This window comes from Aedes albopictus, chromosome 3 (assembly GCF_035046485.1).
Source record: "Aedes albopictus strain Foshan chromosome 3, AalbF5, whole genome shotgun sequence".
In the NCBI taxonomy this organism is placed as follows: Eukaryota; Metazoa; Arthropoda; class Insecta; order Diptera; family Culicidae; genus Aedes; species Aedes albopictus.
This window is the reverse complement of record NC_085138.1, coordinates 433,004,701-433,010,445: the sequence shown is the minus strand read 5'-3', so window position 1 is coordinate 433,010,445 and position 5,745 is coordinate 433,004,701.

Here is a 5,745-nt window from a genome sequence, read left to right as displayed (position 1 = left end):
CTTGACTTTTGTAATGGTACCTTTAAGTATGACAAAGTTATTGTTGTCAATTTCTTGATTTTGCTTTGGCTGACCAAGCCATGTGGGAAATTACACTGTTGAAAATGCTTTTACATCCATGTGCACAACAGAACACGTGCTCGATGAACAAATTGAGATTTGAAATTATGAAAAGAAATCCACGTACTCCGGTGAGACTCGAACTCACGACTCCCAATTCGCTAGACGGGCGCTTCTATTCCTTCAAGCTACGGAGTCACTCGACTATCTCCGTCGCCAGCAGGCCTAGAACTGAACTCGATTCCACAATCGCACATGGTTATCTTCTTTTCACAATCCAAACCCCCTTCGGATGGGATTAGATGAACATCTAACACATTGTCTGTTGTGCACATGTATGTCAAAGCGAGAGAGGAAGTTATTTTTAATTGTCGAGAGCTTAAAAATAACTTCCTCTCTCGCTTTGACATACATGTGCACAACAGACAATGTGTTAGATGTTCATCTAATCCCATCCGAAGGGGGTTTGGATTGTGAAAAGAAGATAACCATGTGCGATTGTGGAATCGAGTTCAGTTCTAGGCCTGCTGGCGACGGAGATAGTCGAGTGACTCCGTAGCTTGAAGGAATAGAAGCGCCCGTCTAGCGAATTAGGAGTCGTGAGTTCGAGTCTCACCGGAGTACGTGGATTTCTTTTCATCATTTCAAATCTCAATTTGTTCATCGAGCACGTGTTCTGTTGTGCACATGGATGGCAAAGCATTTTCAACAGTGAAAGTTATTGTTATTGTTCGAGCAGATGCCAATCCACAACACACCAACGTTTGTGTCCACTAACTACAAGTGAGAGCGAATTCGTTTTATATGAAGCCGAGACTTACTCTTGTAACCACGGAGACTTATGGGGCTGCTCCGCAGCCACAGTGGCTTCCAATTACTCCCGGAAACAAGCTCAGTAGCATGAGACCCCTCGAGCTGGGTCTCAGGGCCGGCATGCTACTCGGTAATCGGAGGGGCTTCGCGGACAAAATATGAAAACCAAGGAACTTTCACATTTTTAAAACCATTTATTAAAAATCCTAGTGTGGCGTGTGGGTGTGGGTGTAACAAATATAGTGTGGCGTGTAAGCGAGACTGGTTTGAACTAGGCCTAGGCACTGCACTGTACTCACTGGTGCTGCAGACTTACTCCTCGTCGCTTTGGCCCACACGGCTGCTCCTGCACTACCGTGTGGCCGGAATTTCGCCGCCGGGGTAGCTTGATCGGTGGATGGCCGGTACTCGATCAACGACACCAGCAAGCGATGCTGGGGGGGGGGGGGGGGGGTCTTGAGTCGTCTTCCCTCGGGCACAATCGGCCGGCCGTGGCATGGCCACCTTGGACGACCGAGAGGGGAACTCCTCCTTAACGATTAAGGCCAATGGCCTGAGGAGATCGTCCTGAACGGACGATGGCGAATCCTTAGCTATTTGGCTCGGAAGCCATCTTGACTTCCGAGCCGCCGTATGTTGACCGTTTTATAAACGGATACGAGGTCCTATTGGAAGTGTAATTTAGGAATTTCGTCAGGGGGATCAAAAGGTGATATTTGGACCCAATTACCTGAACGGAGATAGTCTGGTAGCTCTGGTTTTCTAATCCCTGCCCCACAGGGGGGGGGGGTGTTAACGTTTTTGCACAGAACTACACTACATGAAATGAACTACACACACGGACGCCTGGTATACTTCTGACTAATCTTCAGTTTATGAAGATGGCTGCGCCCATTGGCACTCACCTGATTCTAAATTCCTTCTTAGCGCCAGCCATCTTAACACCCTTTTGAGAGCAGCGGTTTATTTACAGTGGTGAAGTTTCTCGCTAGGGTGCGTCCTACTGTATTTTTGTTTACATTTAAAAACGTGAATTTTCCCAAAACAATCACTCATACAAACGAAAATCTTTGAATTTGAACCAACCGGTTACACTCTTACCAAGAATTCTAAGCAATCTCTCGAGTTATACCTGCTGGAGGAACTTCCAGAATAATCTCTTGATCTCAATATATGTCAGACAGAATCCCTGAACACTTGGAGAATTACCTGAATGACCTCTGAAGAAATTTCCCTGGAGTCCCTGGAAAAAATAGATTTCTGAAGGACAACCTTAGATGAATTTCTCAAAGAATCTCTGAATCTCTGTGAAAAAATAAATCTCCTTGAATTTTAGCTTTCAAGGTTTTGGAGGAATTCGCGGAGAAACCTTTGGAGAAACTCCTAGAAGAAATTCTTGAAAATTTCTAGTAGAATTTCTAGAGAAATCTCAAAGAAAAATTCCTAAAGAAAATTCTTATAATATTCTTGGAAGAATTTGTTAAGAAATGTTTGAGGTAATACGTAAAGATATACTTGCACAAATTTCTGTAGCAATCTTCGAAAGAATTTCCTTAAAAGTCCCTGATGGAATCAGAAAATATTTAGAAAAGAAGATTTAATACGAGAAGCGGGAGACAAAGTTAGACCATTACTGTACTGACAAACTGCTTTGAACATAAACTTACCTGCATTCTTATAGTAATTATCATATCTGCGTCTTGATGTTTATTCACAAAATCTGTTCATTGAGCGACGTTTCTCAAAACCCCTGTTCTAACTGACTGACAGTTAACGACTACCTGTCCGCGGACATTGAATCCATAATCACGTGCATGTAAGCTAACCACAACAAACGAGACGATGACGGTGGACTTTTTTCGGACACCCGGCAGCTCAGCGCTGGATCAGGCTGATGCAATGGATTTCACAATATTTTCCCAAATGAAAGAGGATACTCAATGGCTGTCTTCATATTCATTATCATACAGGGGTTTTTATTGTTTATTTTAAAAGTTACTCTTTTGATTACAATTTTCCATAAAATCATCAGTCGGGTTTTGTTTGTTATTCACCTCATTTACACACATTCTCTCGCGGGCGGGTACGGAACGGAACCCGCCGCGGCTCAATCACACTCGCACAATGCGCAGCGCGCTCTTCAAAATCTCTCGTTTTCTATACGCGGGTTGTGTTGTTTCGTAATTACGGGTCTTGGAGGGGGGTCAGCACGGCCCCAACGCGGTATTGTGTATCATTGAACCACACTCACACACACGCTCGCTGGGGCCGACTCGCGCCCCCAAGTACCGCGCCGCTTTGGGCTCATTCAAATATTACGTAACGCAAAATTTTACAATTTTAGACCCCCTCCCTCCCCCACATAACAACTTTTGTATGGAAGGGTTTGAAATTTTGTATGAAGCGTAACACAGCGCTAGACCCCCTCCCTCCCCCCACTGCGTTACGTAATATTTGAACGAACCCTTTGTGCTGCTGTTGCCTTTTTGTTAATCCTACCTACGAAGCGTTCAACAGTTGACTGTTTATTTACAAAATATATTTTACACATGTCTGTACACGAGGGTTTTTTTTTTCGATTATTGTTAACGTTTTTCATTTTTTGTTTTCCTACGTTATATCTACTATCACGAGCTCGGAATCTCTCGTACGCGCGTTTTTTTTTCTTCATGCTTTCTATTTTGTTTGTGGTCTGCTTTCGCTTTGTGAAATTCTGTTTATGCGATGATTGCTTTTTCTTCTGGTTCTTGTTCTCTCTTGATCTCTCTCGCTTCGGCCTGCAGGGTCTGATGAGAGTTGGTCTACGACTAGGCCGTAGCTCACAAAAAAGGGTTAAAACCTGACTCTATACTTCGGTTGCCGTTGTTGAAACACATTTTTTCCATTATTCTAACTATAATTATAGGTCTTCCAACTGGGGTAAGGAAGGAAAAAAAAGTTTGAATCTCTTGTTGCGGATGGGCACTTTATGTGTCTGTCTATCTGGCGGTACAAAGAAATTGATTCAAGCTGATGGTGGTATTGGTCTGTGGGACTGGCTGGCTGGCGGTGATATCATTATTATTCAACCTGATGCTGGTTAAGGATTTTCTTTCCACTCTTGATCTGGCTGCGGCTTACAATGTATGTGCCTTGGAAAAGATGAATCGGACCCAAAGCAGGGCACCGCTTCTGTTGCCGTGGTCGGCGGAGTATTTGTTCAGTAATTAATTGAGAATTATGAGTGTTCGTTATTCTTGCTCTCTTGTACAGCGCGAGGTGCACGATCTTCCTTTGGCGTTTCAGTCACAGTGTGAACAAAAAGCACAGCACTCATCAGTCGGGGCTTCTATAGGGATGGAATGGGAAGTGTGTTGATTGAGAATTTATTTGTTCAGGCTTGGGAGGGAGCGTGTGTAAACACGTGTAATGCACCTCTACAGAAGCTAATGTGGTATGGTAGGAAGGCAGGAAGTATTCATGGTGATTGTGAGAGTATTTTAAGGAAATTGGTTCGGTCAGGGTAACCTACCGTAAAACCTCACGTTTTCAAAGGAAAGTCTGGATTTCAACCCTTACTTATACTTTTTATTACACGCACACGAGAAGCTGAACCGCTCGCGTAGAAGCTCTGTGCCACAAGCCGACATGTGCCGAGACAATCACGGGAATCCTCTCTCGAGCGAGCGTGAGGTGGTCGAGAGGTGGCAACAGCATTATGATGAACACCTCAATGACGATGTTGCAAGCACCGAAGGTGGCATGGTAACAGATCTAGGAGTACGTGCACAGGACGAAAGATGTCCAGCTCCTAACCTCCAAGAGATTGAGGAAGAGGTTGACCGGTTGAAAAACAACAAAGCAGGTGGAGCAAATCAACTACCAATGAACGAGCTTCTAAAATACGGTGGAGAAGCACTGGTGAGAGAACTACACAGGATCATTACCAAGATTTGGAAAGAGGAAGTATTACCGGAGGGATGGATGGAAGGTATCGTGTGACCCATCTACAAAAAGGGAACGTCCATAAATTACGTCACGCTTTGAGGGGGGAGGGGGGGTTCAGCAAAGTGTGACGACCCATACAAAAATTTCAGAGGTTTCATACAAAAAGTGTGACATAGGGGGGAGGTGGGGTTGAAAATGGTCGATTTTTGCGTGACGTAATTTATGGACGTTCCCAAAGGGCGACAAGTTGGATTGCGGGAACTACCTCGTGATCACTCAACCTACCGCTGCTTACAAGATACTCTCTCAAATTTTATAGAGGTTGCCCCACGTAGCTGAATTCATGAGTGAACGCGCTACAACGGACCAGATGTTCGCCATCCGCCAGGTGTTGCAGAAATGCCGCGAATACAACGTGCCCACGCATCACTTGTTCATCAATTTTGAATCGGCGTATGATACAATCGATCAAGACTAGCTATGGTAGATTGTGCATGGATACGGATTTTCGGATAAACTGATACGATTGATAAATACGTCAATGGATCGAATGATGTTCGTAGTTCAAGTATCAGGGATACTCTAGAGCCCCTTTGAATCTCTTCGAATCTGGAGGATGACATGCCTTTGGAGCCGACCTGATACTGATACTTGGAGTGTTCGAACGGAATGTGTTGCGTACCATCTACGGCGGAGTGCAGATGGAAGACGGGACTTGAAGAAGGCGAATGAACCACGATCTGCATCAACCGCTGAGAACCAACCATCGTCTACACCGTGAAAATCGGGAGGCTACGGTGGGCGGATCACGTCATCAGGATGTCGGATAGCAACCCGACTAAAATGGTTCTCGAGATTCATCCGACCGGTACAAGAATACGTGGTACGCAGCGAGCTAGGTGGGTCGACCAAGTGGAGGACGTTTCGCGGACCCTACGCAGAGTG